The following is a 14,712-nucleotide window of genomic DNA, read 5'->3' as shown; positions in this document are numbered from 1 at the left end:
TCTAGTAACTGGGTCTCCTGAACATATAAAAAGCAGTGCAAAAGCTATTCCGCATGTGTTCTGCTTTTGTTTTAACAGGGCATAATTTAAATGGCTCCTCCAGTTTAAAACAAATCTAAAAGCAGCAGTGCACAATCCTCATAGAACTAAATTTAACAAACTGATATACTTGAAACATTCTTCTGTCAAGAAGCAAGTAAAATTCAAAATAATTTTCAGTAACCACAGAGAAAACTTGGATAGAATTAGCCAAATTTTGTTTTACTAGGAGACTGGACAGACTCCCCATGACAAAAGGATGATCTCAAAATTCTTGAGACCAATATACTCTCTATATACCAATATACTCTCCTATTAATCCTCCTACTGCCACATCACAACAGGCCAGTGCATGCTGCATTTTAAGCAGTGACTGAAGTGGCATAATTGGATTTTTCTTTAGAGCAATTTAAGTGCTACTTTAGAAGACAACATTCCCCATTTCACTTAAAGAGTAATAATACAAAGCACTGAACTTAGTAGCAGACCAAAAAATGAGAACTCATTTAGTCTTGAAATATTTTATAAGACGGTGAATCACATACATCGACCATAAAAAGCACCTTTACAGCTCTGCAACTGAGGACTTCTCAAAGCATTACTGAAGCCTTAACCCAATTTCCATTACAGCACATCATCTACATTTGGGAATCTCATAGATCCTATTACATTATGTTCACTGGACAAATACCCTCTTACAAAGATTGCCAAGTGCATTAGCTGCTTTTGGACACGGGCACATTCTTCATGCTCCTTTATACTCTTTTCATCCTCAAGAAGCACAAATAAAATACAATCTCAAGTTAAAATTTTGACTGAAAACCACCCGACTCAGTGGAAACCTCTCAGTGACCTCCTAAGTAACCAACATTGTGGTGAAAATATATAGTATCATTGTTTACAAGAATAAATTGCTTTGGGTAAAAAACTGCCTACTTCCAGAACTCAGAAAATGTTCTTTCCTAAGCATTCCTTCAGGAGATATTAAAAAATAGTCTTCCATTTCATCCTCTGCCACGCTTACCCCTTTGCTGTCTCCTATCAATCATGACAATTTATTAAAAAAAAAAATACTAAAAAAACTTCAAAAGACCAACCATCACCAAGATTTTATCAAGTTGCTTTTTCTAAAATCAAGTTCTTAAGATACCATTTCCTGGTCTTATCTTCAAGCACGAAGGTGTCATGCCTACAATGCATGACTTGACAAGACATTTCACTTTTAAACCTCTGCTCCAGCAAGGCACATACACCCCACCCCCAAATCATCCTAATAAAGTCAGATTAAGAATTGAAACTGTGCCTCCCAGGAACTTTCTGAAACTGTGTATTCTGGAATACCTTTTGGAAAGTGAGCAAACTTTCAAGCTATTTCTCCTTTAGCTATAAACTTATGAAGTTGCTACCCAGAGTTCATGCTCCCAGATTCTTTGCCAATACCAGCACATTAAGCACTCAATTTAAAAAAAAAGGTTAACTACCCCTATATTATTAGGCTGTTAGATCTTCAAGGTCAGAGAGCTAAGTTCAGCAAAGATCATAACTTTTTTCCTCCTAAGAAGGATTCTGAACTAACGGAAAGACGTCTTGACTGCTGCCGTCTGTCTGTGCTAAGCCTGGAAACTGAATAGCAGAAAGAACTCAGAGCCAACAGAAAATGCTGCATTTCACACCCAGCTGTATTAATTACTGCTTTTCTCCCAACAGTGAAAGAAGAGGAAACAGATAAAACCACTGTTCCAACACTCTCCTCCTAAATTCCTCCAAGCTTTATAACAAGCCTTCCAGTAATGATGTGTTCGTGACTGCAAGAGCAAGCCTGCTTTCTTCCATGAGGCACAGGGAAGTGCAGGCAACTCTATCCCACTAAACCAAGGCTTCCATGGACATGAGAAATCTAAACCCTGAGGCATTAACACCCTGCTGCCCACGTGTCTCAGCCCATGAGCAAGCAGCAGGCAGAACCCTGTGACCAACAGCTTGGCTTGAACTTTGTCCCAGTGGTTTTATTCCAATCTTTGACCTATGCTCATGGACAGAGCAGAGAATCAAGTTGACACTTCAGCTCCTATCTGCTCTTGCTCCAGAAAGATCAGGCAAGGCTTTCAGCAAGGATTGCAACACAAACACAACGTCCATGAGGCCAAGGGACCGCACGCAACTGTGCCTGCCGATGTGCCAGCTCCATCTCTGAGCACAGCAGGGAGGACACGGCTGTCTGCATGTGCAGCCACCACGGGCACTCTTCAGCCTCAGCAATACCAGGGAGTCTGACACCAGCAGCAAAGGCTTGATTAGCTGATTACTCAAGGGTGTACACCTCAAAGAGGCTCAGCTCCAACATACCCTCGTCTGGAATGCAGCCACATATTTTTGTAATTTGCTAAAATAATCCTTGTAGCATCCTCCACATGGTTAATTCAACATATCCACTGTATTCGAGTTTTAAGAAAATAAATATCCACTGAGACCAAAAGGAGAAGTGATACAAGTTGAAGCAAGGCTGGAAGCTGAGTGCAGAGCCTTGCTACGTTAATTTAAAGCACGAGATACTCTATGGCAGAGTTGTAAGTTTACTGTCTCTCCCTCTTCCTGAAGGAATGGGACAGAAGGGAAGGGCTGCAAGAAATGGGCTTCATGAGTGTCTAGAATACAAGTCCTAGGTAACTGAAAATGTAGCTCAAGTTGTCCAGAAGTACCCAAAGTGTATTTGCATAGACAATTCATTATTTATGGTATTATTTAAGAGGGGTAAAGAAAGGAGTTTTCCACTGTCAAAACAGAAAAGGAGCAGACTTTCAGATAGAGAGCCAGTTCAGAAACTAAAGCTGTCATGTTTCTGTTCATACACTAGACCACTTGCACCATAAAGCAGAACATCCCATAAACACTCTGACTAGTGCAATCATAGCACATCAGCTTCAAATGCCATTGCAATTGTCAAGGCAAAACAATTGCCAAATTGTGTTTTACTCATCCTTTTACTACTTGGACAAGAGCTGTGGTATTTATAATCTAGCCTTAAAATTCAAGCTTTACAACACTAGGCAGTTTACCAAGCAGATGAGTAACAGAGCCTGGGTGGGTTTGGGGACAGCTGGCCTCCCCAAAAAGGTCATGTCTCTCTTCTGTGCACCACCACCTACCAGCCTGTTGTCCCCATCTCACACCCTGTTCTCCTTGCAACATGCACAGGGAAAGCCCAGATTAAACTCCCATCAGCAGCCAACTTCTCCCCAAACCCAGGAGACAAAAATGATGCAACCAGGCAGCAAGTAAGTCAAACAACAGCTCCACAAGCAGGGCATTGTGCAAGTGGGGCTGCACAGCTGCCCTCGGACGTGGCACGGCCACGGGCAGCACAGTGCAGCTTATCTCAACAGGAAGGGTTTCTCAATGCTACAACTGCCCACACAAGCCATCAGTAAACAGTTTGTCCTGCTCAAGAACAACAACTACTGAAGAGCTGCAGTTCTGTTGGCAGTGTAGATACAGTTTCTTTAACCCATCTTTTGCTATTAAAATGCACGGTTATGTAGATTGCATAATTATTAAATATTTAACAGCTGGCAGCATCTCATCTACTCCTACCACAAGCCTAGCACCTTACCTAAGCTAGTCTCTAAACCAACTGAGTAACTAGACTTACCTAGTTAGTCTCCTTACACTCCCCTTAGGTCTACCCAGTCTTGCCTACGGAACAAACTACTTTAGGCTTTGTCACAAAAAGCACTCAACAAATTTCAGAATGAAATGTTGTCAGACACATCAAATTAGGTAATTCTGGCTGCACGCTCAACTTACTACACTGCACAGAGATGAAGTTTTCACACCAAAAGATACGCTTGATTTAACTTGAATGTTGGAATCTTTATCTTCTTTAATTCACAATACCAATATGCAAAAAATGGAGATGCTGGCATTTCCATAGTGCAGGTTATCCATCCTCAGAGCACAGAGCAGGACTGAACGACTTCCTGGGGCCAATGGAGGTTGACTGGGTAGCAAAGAGGATTACAGCATCCCTCTTTGACATAGATAGTCTGCAATCTTGTGAGACTATCTCAGAACCCATCACTAGCTCATCATTCATCTCAGGCCACATCGTTAGCAACTTTCTCTAGTTAATTAAGAAACCCCACACCCTGGGTACTAATTATGGCTGTGTAGTTCCTGTTTTGCTGATAATTGCTTTGTATTTGGTGAATTAGTCTAATGACTATAAAAATGATACATCTGGGTCAATAGAGAATTCTGTTTCTAAATCACTGGAGACAGCAATGCAATGAGTACCTGTGTTTTATTCAGATGCAACTTAATTCTACTATTCGACTTTTAATTGTGAGAAATTATATAAATATCTACATTGAGCTGTAATTTTATATGTTTTTGTAGTGATTTCCTTGTGACGCCAACATTACAGTAGCAGGATGAAAAAAAATATTTTCTGATGCTTAGAGACAAAACTTTCCCTCAATTCCTGCACTTGCTCATGATACTCATGCTTGATTTGCAACAGAGTGGTGGCACTCCTCTCTCACCATGCTCTCTGAGCTTTCTGGAGGACAGACTAAAGGTTGCAATTCTGAGAAGTGAAAGCTGGAGGACCTCAATGACACATCTTGTAACATGACATGGAGATTTAAACACTGCAGAACCCTTCACAGCAAAGCAAAGAGCAGGTCAGCTTTTCAGGACAACAAAAGTTCTTAAACTTCTTTGACACTCTGTCTCATTGCTACAACTGTTGCCTGCCTTCTCCTGCTCTATTTTTTTCAAGTTAGCATATAAGGAAATGCATTTGAAGTCTAAGGCAAAGTTTTGTAACAAGAACTACTGCTGCAAAGGAGGAGTTTCACATAATGGTCTGTAACACCCAAGAGCATGAGCCTGCTGGTAGATGCTGGTTTCCCTTCCATCTGCATTGCACAATCTTCTTGAGGTTTATCAAAGATATTCCTCTGCAAGCCAGAGGAAATCTGAGAGCAGTCATTTAGAAACAAAGCCACATGGCTTCCTTTATTTTCTTCAGATTTCAAAGCAATCAGTCACACTCCCAGGAGTAGTTCCAGACCCTTGCTAGGTCAGCAGCAATGAACCTTCTGAACACAAGCCAAGAGTCCTAATGCTATCTAGATCATATTTCCTGTAAAGAAAGCAAGAAGAGAGAATGTGCTTTATTCCCTGATATTTAGCAGCAGGCTTGTTCCATCCTACAGCAGTGCTCATCTCTCAATGCTCATTTAAACTGTGTTGCAATGTATTACATGTCCAAGCAAGTATGTAGAGGAAAAATTCCAATGCATTCCTGCAATGGCTTCTACTTCCAGGCAGTCCATTTTGTCTCCAATAAAATCAGTAACCACAGCAAAGAATTGTCAAAAGAAGTCTTTTAGTTATTTTAGCACACAGTCCAGTTAGCTCTGCTTGCTACCCTTGATGGCAGAAAAGCAGCAGGCTGCAGCTTTCCTCCTGTTTCCCTTTTAATAAGTTAAGTTAATTTTAATTCCATGTGTTTACTGTCAGTTGTCAAAGATGGGAAAAGGTGTTACAAAACTTCCAAAAAAAACCCCAAAGCAACAACCTCTGTGGCATATACCTCACCAGGCTATGGAATGCATGCATGCCTGGCTGCATTGAAGATGCTTTAAACAGGTCAGGGGAATTGCATCCTGGTCTTCCTTAACTGCAACAGAAATTCAGACGTTCCTACCCCAGACAGTCAACCTGTATTTCTCAGATAATACCATCCTCTGTATTCCCTTTAGACTTCCTGCAGAAACTGTGCATCTCTGCAGCACCTTCCCACAGCACAAGGCTTAAAATATTTCAGGTGGCAGCAGAAATTCAATAGCATTGGTACGTGGGCAGTGAGCAACTGTGTGCATCACTTGTATATTTTTTTACCATTACTATCATTTACCTTTCCTTTTCTGTCCTATTAAACTGTCTTTATCCCAATTCAATTTTATCTTTTTCCCCATTTGTGTCCCCAATCCCATTCTGGGAGGTGAATGAATGGTTGTGTGGTGTTCAGCTGCCCATTGAGTTAAACCCCAACAATTTCTAAAGGAAAGTTTATTAAGCTTAAAGATCAGACCCTAACATTCCAGTTTATAACACACCTAAATGTAAAGAGCCTGGAATTTGTACTGACTTCCTCTCCAAAGGGGCAAAATTCAACTTCTACTGCTGAGTAGAATCCAAGTCCATTCTCCCTATACACAAATTTCACGCAGCTCATTTAGCGTATGAATAAACTTGAACTTTCCTTGGATCACTGGGTATATACAACATGAAATGTTTTTGAAAGATCCTTTTAGGAACTGCCACTGTTTCATCATTAAATCAGTTTTAAATGCTATGTCATTAGAAATAACACATCTCTCTTGCTTTAATGCATTCCCCCTTTTCTATCTTGAAGGTTTTAGTTTCCACACAAGGGATCAAACTCTCAAATTCCAGCCACTTCCTTCTTGTGGCTAAAGATTCCTGGGATGTACAACCTAAACTGCCATTCTTTCTTCAAGTGGATCCTTCCAGCTGCAGTCACAGCACCAGCTCTCCATCCTCTGCACAGACACTGCATGTTAAACTTTTGAGTTCTATTAGGAAACAGGATGAACCCTTCCTTCCACACATCTCATTGCATTTTCAGACCAGTAAGAGAGAAGAAGAAGCCTTATTGAGATGAAAGACCTCAGTTCCACTGACATGCAGGTATTCCCTAAAAAGGGCCTTGAGGACTGGAGCCATAGGATTCACAGTTGCCAACACTGGGGCCACCAAGTGAAACATCAATCACTGCTTACAGCCACCACCAAGCAGAGGGCCAAGTCTTTGAAAACATCACTAAAACTTTCCTGGTATCATTTAAAAACACAAGTCTGGGAACATGACCCTGAGCATACTGTAACACCAAAAGCAGCTGAAATGGGTGAGGAATAGACCACCTTGGCAGTACTACTGAAATGCATATGACCAGAGGGCCTCAGGATCTTCCTGGAACTGCAAGAACAATAGTAAGAGATGTATTTCTCTTTTCATTGTTATGAGATGGCAGAAGGCAAGTACCTGACAAAAATCCTGACAGGACAGTAGCAGCAATATTCCCTCTCTTGGTAATATTATCCAGGCAAATCACATGATGCTCACATTCTGTAACTACTGTTAAGAAGTTTCAGCCTTACTCTGAAGGGAAGTTCACAGAGCTCTTCAACCAACTGTAGTAAAAGCTGTAAAGTACAACTGATTTACACCCCAAGGGCAGTCTACTTGCACAACATATTATAATAATACAAAAATCAAACTGCATAACAACCACTAGAAGATCTCTGCAACAACCAACAGCTCCACTCTGCAGCAGTGTGTAACTGTGAGGTGGTCAGTCAATGTTTCAGGCTCTTTATGCCACTGCTGATGGTCCAAGGTCTGACAAACCCAATGCCAGCAATGCACGTGGCCAATAAGCCCTGACACTCATGGACAGCTGCTACCAGCACCCAACATCAGCAGACAGCACCATTTACCTGCTATTCCTACATGGGGGAACCCCCAAGGCTGCATGAAGCAGCAGGCACTGCAGTACCAACCCTGCAATACCAAAATCCCTTAGCACAGAACAGGGAAGGTGGTCTCTGGGGATACTGACACAGAGTTGTGCCGACTCCTTCTTCCTCCAGCAGAGCAAGACATTGTCAACTCCATCACATCTCTGTCCACAACTGGAGGACACAGAGTTTTGATTCATGTTCATATTGTAGAGCCTTGACTACTTCTCATGTGCTAACCCAGTGGCTCTATACATAACCACACCAACATAAAAACCAGCGTCTGCTTGAACTGTTCCTTCCTCTACACAACTGACTCCCCACCACCAGGTTCTGATGACTTTTTGTTGTTAGTGCTGTCTCTTCTCCATTTCAGCTCTAGATCTTCTCTGAATTAACTGCATAGGCACCTTCCATGTTACTTCTGCTGATCACAGAAAGCTCCTCCCTCCTATTTATCAGGGTTGAAGAAAGTCACAATCTGTTAAATGCCACCTTCACAGCCTTGCACTTTACCCAGCTGCAGTTAGTCATCAGCCCCTCCCCACCAACGCTAGCTGCAAGCCTCCTGCACTTACACACTTACCCATCCACCCAAGAGTAGCTTGGGAATACACAGGACAATCCATCAACAGTAAGGGAGGTTTACAGTAATAATATACCAAAATCTCTGCCTGAAACACAGGGATAAAACAGCAGGGCAAAAATAAGACTCCAGGGTAAGAATAACACCAGGCAGAATACTAGAAGAATCATTGGAGCCCCCAACCTTGGGAAACGTTAAGGGAATTTAAGCCAAAGATCTGTCAGATATGACATTACATAGTTGATTTTGCCACAGGGCAGAGAAGACAGAATAGGTAACCCTTGTCTGCTGTATCTTAGTATCAAGTTCTTGCCTGCCATGACAGCCAGCTGGCTTTCTTACCTTCCTAACCAGCAGGTATCCCTCTGTTGGCTCAATAGGTACTTCAAATTAAAAGGTTTTGGATAAGAATCATACTTTCCTAGTCTCAGTTTTCATATTATGTAGTACTAAAATGTCACAACACAGAATTCTGGCCTTTGCAGGGAAGAAGAAAAACACAGAACAAATCAAAAAACCATCACCACTGCCACCTCACTCCCACCCTCCCTCAACCCCCCTGAAAGTATCCCAGGAGGATAAATGAGGATGACACCTCCAACTTGAAAATAAATTATTTTTCCATTTTTTTTTGACAAGTCAAGCATCTTCCAGCCAGTCCTGCTCCAGCACCTGAGGAAGCCCTTGCAAATACAAGCTGGATACTTCACTTCCCACTGCTCCATACCACAACCACATGGACAAGCAGCTGAGTATTGAACTACAGTTTAAGACAACCTAAAGTCAGGTCAGGCTCCAGGAGACGCAGAAGAACATTCTATTTGCTTGTCTGCACATCAGCCCATCAGCTCTGCAAGTTTCACATTAGCTCCTCCTGTGCCCTACTACCACACTTGGGGACAAAAGTGATAAAAATGTGCAGTTGTAGAAGGACAAACAGAAAAAAGGTTTAGGTGCCCTAAGACTCCTATATGCTCTGTATAAGGAACAAGATTTTGAAACATTCAGACAACTTATTCTTCCTACCTTCACTGCTCAGAAAAACTTGCATTACCTTCCAACTGAACTATTTTTATACTTAAGTTTATCAACCTCAAAACATTTATGAAGAGTTTTGATGTTTTTTCTCAAAACATGAGGGTTGAAACAGCACAACCAACACCTTCCTTTAGAATTTATCCACCAGGGTCAAACCATACAAAAGAAGAAAACACCATTTCCAAAAAAGCAATGAAGAACAAGGTACTTCAGCACACAACGAAACATGGTGCTTGTTTATATGCACATTTCAAAGCAGAAAATTCCAGTTCTAATTAAAAAATGCTAATTTTGAGACAGATTTCAGAAGACCAAAAATTTGTTATTGATGGAATAACAAGCCTTGAAGCAAAATACACTTTACTGCATTAATGTCAAGTGCTTGATTGTTTTGACAGTTTGTAGGGCAGATTTAATGGAGTTTTCCTACATATTATGCATCCCAGCTCTTTTGCATACAGCAAGAGTACCTTTAAAGGAGGTCATACATATTGAATGAAGATTTGGCAATACAATCTGACAAGTTGTTGAAGCTAGACAGATGTATCCCACTAACTCTGGAGACAACGTTGTCAAGAGACACTTTCATATCCTAATTTTGTATTACACTTGCACATGTTTACATCCACACACTGAGGACCACTTATATATTCCATCTTTATTCAAATTAAAATTAATTTAACTCTATACCCCACAGAACACAAACAACTAGGTTTGGCACACGTGATGTTCTGGTTCCTGTAATCTAAAACACCCAACAACACTGACAACCATCCCAGAAATACTAACTTCTCAATCTTTGAGATTTTTGTGTCATATTTTAAAATAGTGCTGAAAGAAAAAAATTGCTGTTTAAAATATAAGCCATCAGGGAATTGTGATTTTTGCAGCTGATACCTATGTAACATAGACCACAATGTTCCAGAACTAATCCTCCAAGTGTCACACAGGATCTTTCATTCCTTAAAAGCCCATCAGAAATCATGCACTTAGTCTTATGTCTCATAACCTTTGGCTGTTACCCACAAACTCCTGACGATTCCACCCAAATCAGGCTGCTGTACATTTCCTCCTTTTGTTCTAGCCTGAAGTTCTCTAATTCACATAAGAAGTCCCATAAGAAATTCTAGTAGACTTCCCTTTTGCAGGAGGCCCCAAGGCTCAAGCTGGTATTTTGCTTGTCCTAATGTCATCTTGAGGAATATTGTGCTTCATAATCCAAAATCTGCATTTTCAGAACCTGTGTCATCTGTTTGCAGCAATGCTTCATTCACCACTGTCTCATCCATATATCCCTCATACAGCTGTTGTTAAAATGTGTGTATCCAGCAATCAATGTGTGCATGGTAAACTGAGGAAGAACCAGAGGACTTGAAGACTTCAACAATGAAGTAGCTGTGATTACTCCCTAGGCTCCATGTGCAATAAACACAACTAAAGGAGGAGTCAGCCAGGGTGAGAGGTCAACCAGTATTTGCAAGAAACAGATACTTTGAAAGGTATCCTACCAAAGACAGAAGACCACGCTGAACACAACGCAGTTTAGATTTTTTTTTTCCACTGGCTTTCCACCTAGGAAGGAAATCAGTGACTCTGAATGCCTTTCACTTCCTTGGACAGGTTTTAGGCAAGTGGGAAGTCACCTTCATCTCCCAAATAAAAATCAGTTGGACAAGAGAAAACAGTTGTGCCAGGAGAGGTTTAGATTAAATGAAAGGAAAAATTTCTTCACAGAAAGTGTTGTCAAGCATTGGAACTGTCCAGGCTGTCCAGGGACCCAGCTGAGTCAACAGCCCTGGAGGTATTTAAAACGTACATGGATACGGTTTAGGGATGGACCTGGCAGTGCTGGGCTAAGGCTTGGATTCCATGTTCTCAGAGGTCTTTTCCTGAAGCTTTGGCTTTGCTCTATTACAACATCTTTACTAGCACATGTTTCCAGAAAATTCCAGACTGTATTACTTGAGGCATCATCTGAATTTAAAGACTTTTGGAACAAGGTTTATGTATACCCCAGGTCAAACATTTTTTCCTCAATTCCATGTGAATTGATTAGATTTGACTACAGTTTATTTAAACAAGAGCCTTGAAGAACTCTATTTCTCCATGGCTCCCTAGCACACACACCACCTGCACAAGGTAATCTTTTTCCATCAGGACTACGAGTCCAGTTCAGAAATTCCAGTGATGAAAGTTGACCAAAAGGCACCCATGCCTATCTCAGGCAGTGAAGGAAAACATTTAGAGATGTGGTTCCATAACAAGAAGAAAAGTCTGCACAGCCACAAAGAGCATACACCACCTTCCTCCAAAAGCCTGTGTTCCTGACCCCATTCCCCCTGTCAGGGCTGCAATCACTGAGCTGACCATCTGAAAGATACCACAACTTTCTTTTCTGGTTGCTTTACTTTTTAAATAAAGCAATCCCCTGAGCAGGTGGACAGCCTTCCATCACACCAGGGCCAGCACCTGGGTGGGGGTAGCAAGGTCCAGCTTCCAGCCACAGTGCAGGATTAGCTCAACTTGGGCCAAGAGGTGCCCCACCCTACAGAGTTCATTTGTATCTGCCTTCATTATGTAGCAATGAAAAAAATAAAGTGGATTGGATGTTTCTTGAGAAAAGCTACTCCTGAAAACCTGTTTCAGCACTTTGTTCAAAAACTGCCTCAGTTTACCACCTTGTGACAAGTTCAATACAAGCAAATTTACCCCACAACAAATCCAATTCAGCATTCACCATACTCTGTATTTCTCCAAAAGGAAATGCAACCTGTAATGGTCCATATTAATATGCTTTTATTAAACTTAGTAAGCTGAAATCTTGTTAAAAGGTCTGCTAGGCAACATGGATTTTGGCCACACTTCCCTTTTCCCCCATCCCACATAACCTCATTTACAGGAGAGCTGCCCTCAACGAGCAGGAACCATAGTGCAATGCCAATGTCCTGAGAAGGACTGGAAGAGAGAAATTTTAAGGAACCATCCCCCAAACTCAGGAAGCAGATTTTGTTTTCTCACATTATCGAATTTACAACAAGTCTGCCATTCACTTCAAATACAGACCTTGGAAAACAAAAGGGAACCTCTCAAATCCTTAAGGAGATCAATTCATGACTGACAAGGGCCATTTCGTGTTTTTACGCACCACGCTTCACGTCTGCAGCTTCTGATTTAGGAAAATTTGAGATGACACCAGCCAATTGACTCATGCAGGATTCGCAGAGCCTGAGTGCATTATGAACATCCCACAGAGAAGCTGTTTCGATTTTGGATGGAATACACAATTAAGTTGAGCAGTTTTTAAAGCACACCCTTGGATGTCACCTTCAGGAGAGCTACAGGAAATTAATCATAATGGCATTTATCACTTTTTAGCCTGCTCTTCTAATCCCGGCTGCGTGGTCACGCTAAGTTTCCGCAGCAGCCTGTACCGCAGAGGTGGCTGCCTGAGCCAGAACCTGCACTTCAGGCAGTGTAGTAGATCTAAATGAAGAGCTCCAACTTTATATAGCTTATAAATTACAGCATCTACATTTCATTCGGCTTTTCCGGTCGATGTTAACTTCAAGTTGTGTAATCAAACACCAAAACACCCCCGCACATACAAGCAAAACGTGCAAATGTTACCACTGACGGATCAGAGTAGGCAATTTAAGAGTTAATCCTCGAGCGGTGTCCTCAAATAACCCTACGGTGGCTTGATATTACAGCTGAACATGCTGCCTCTAGTGCTTCCAGCTACTGCTATCAAACGCTCTGTAGCAACTTTCCCTGCTGTAGCCGCTATCAGTCACTAACAACGCCGAAATGCAATTAAAGCTGGCATTTCCAGCCTCATCCCGCTCCCCTGGGAGCTGCAACCTTTCCTCCTCGCAGCACTGCCGCACCCTGGCAGAGCCCACGGCGGCCCTGGCAAGGGAGGGGCTGTGGAACTCATCTTGAGTTGACAAGGGCCAGCAAAACGCCAACCTTCCGGATCAGCTGCCTCCCGAACCGCTCCATTTTCCTGTTAAATCTCAGCCTTTCCCATGTTGCGGACACGGCCGATTGTGTAAACCAAATTACAGCAGCGGTAATTCCTCCATTCCTCCTCTGTTGACATTTACACGGGCAATTTATCGCCTGCTAAAATTACCACTTCCCCCATCCAATCCCAGAGGGATCGCTGCTCGGGGCGGAACGCCGCCGTGTGAGCAGATGCCATCTTTCACACACGAACAGCAAAGCCTCAGCTCCATTTTACAGTGCAAGCCTCCTAATATTCAAACAACTCGTGTTTTCAAACTACCTTCTGCCATAACAATTACCTTTACTATTTACAGGTCCATATTGAAGTTACTGCTTTTTCTGCCCCTTCTTGCTTTTCAAGCAAAGTGGAAGGGGCAAAAGCATTTTTTTAGCTGAATACAATCACCTGGAAGCCTTTCCATACAAATCTAACCCTGAGTGGTCATTTTGTTCCATCACCAGTTTTTTTTGATACCTGCATGCCGCAGTCAGACCATGACTACTTCTGCCTGCAGCATGGTCTGCTCTACACCTACACACACAAAAGAAGTTGATTTATTTGTCCGGGGAAGAAAAATTCCCTATTATTAACTGGATTTTCCCCTCAGCCATAAACTGCCCAGGACAGCATTTTCAGATGACCAGTCCAAACATGTAAAATTCAGAAAGAGAATTCCTGTTTCTGCAAGTACATTTGTAAAACCAGCAGCACAACTTATACAAACAGCAGAAAAGAAATCAGGCTGAGACAAAGACCTACAGCTGAAGCAGCTGATCCAAACAATACCTTCCTGCTTATCTTAAATCCATCCGTTCAATATAATACAGAGAATCCCAATAATAAGGTACTTTACAAGATGATCTAAGAAATTTCTTCTTTCCTACAGGCATTTGTGGCCTGAATTTGCACATCTTTCTATAAGGAGAAAGAGAATGAAACTGAGCACAGAGCATTTTTGGCAACTCTACCATGCTTTTTAGAGAGGCTGTTACTCTAAAAAGATTCAGAAAATCTTAAGTCCTGCTTGATTTATTTCTAAGCAAATCCATTATTTCCAATTATATTTGTGATATTAAGTTATGACCAAAATACAATTACGAAGATTCTTTTTAGTGAAGGCAGTAACTTTATAAAATGTTATGCTTCATCATGCACAAGACAGATTTCTTCCAGAATCAAATCTCAAATAGCTGATCGACTTTGGTCACTTCCCAACTAACAGTAACGGAAGTCAAGTTCCTCTGCCGAGAAACTCAGATCTTGGGATGAAATCCATCTGATTTTGACTCAGAGCCTTGCTGAGACAAGCACACTTACATAATGGAATTTAACTTTCTTAGACCAATTTAAGCCTGAACAAAACCCAACAGAGACATTCTTGCGTGATTTTGTCTCACATCATGCCACAACCTGCATGCTGTATCCACAGATAGTCAGTCTTCTTCACCAAAAAACAACTCCAGAAGCTCCTGGCAAATACTCTGTCTGCA

General features: G+C 41.7%; 1 protein-coding gene across 1 annotated transcript in view; it reads right to left on the bottom strand.

Annotated features, from left to right (window-relative positions):
- The window catches only part of RHEB (Ras homolog, mTORC1 binding), a 38,431-nt gene that overhangs the window by 20,633 nt on the left and 3,086 nt on the right, over positions 1–14,712 (bottom strand). The window lies entirely within an intron of this gene.

Source organism: Lonchura striata, chromosome 1, assembly GCF_046129695.1.
Source record: "Lonchura striata isolate bLonStr1 chromosome 1, bLonStr1.mat, whole genome shotgun sequence".
Classification (NCBI taxonomy): domain Eukaryota; kingdom Metazoa; phylum Chordata; class Aves; order Passeriformes; family Estrildidae; genus Lonchura; species Lonchura striata.
Note: the sequence above shows the minus strand (reverse complement) of the source record. Positions and strands in the feature narration are given on the sequence as shown.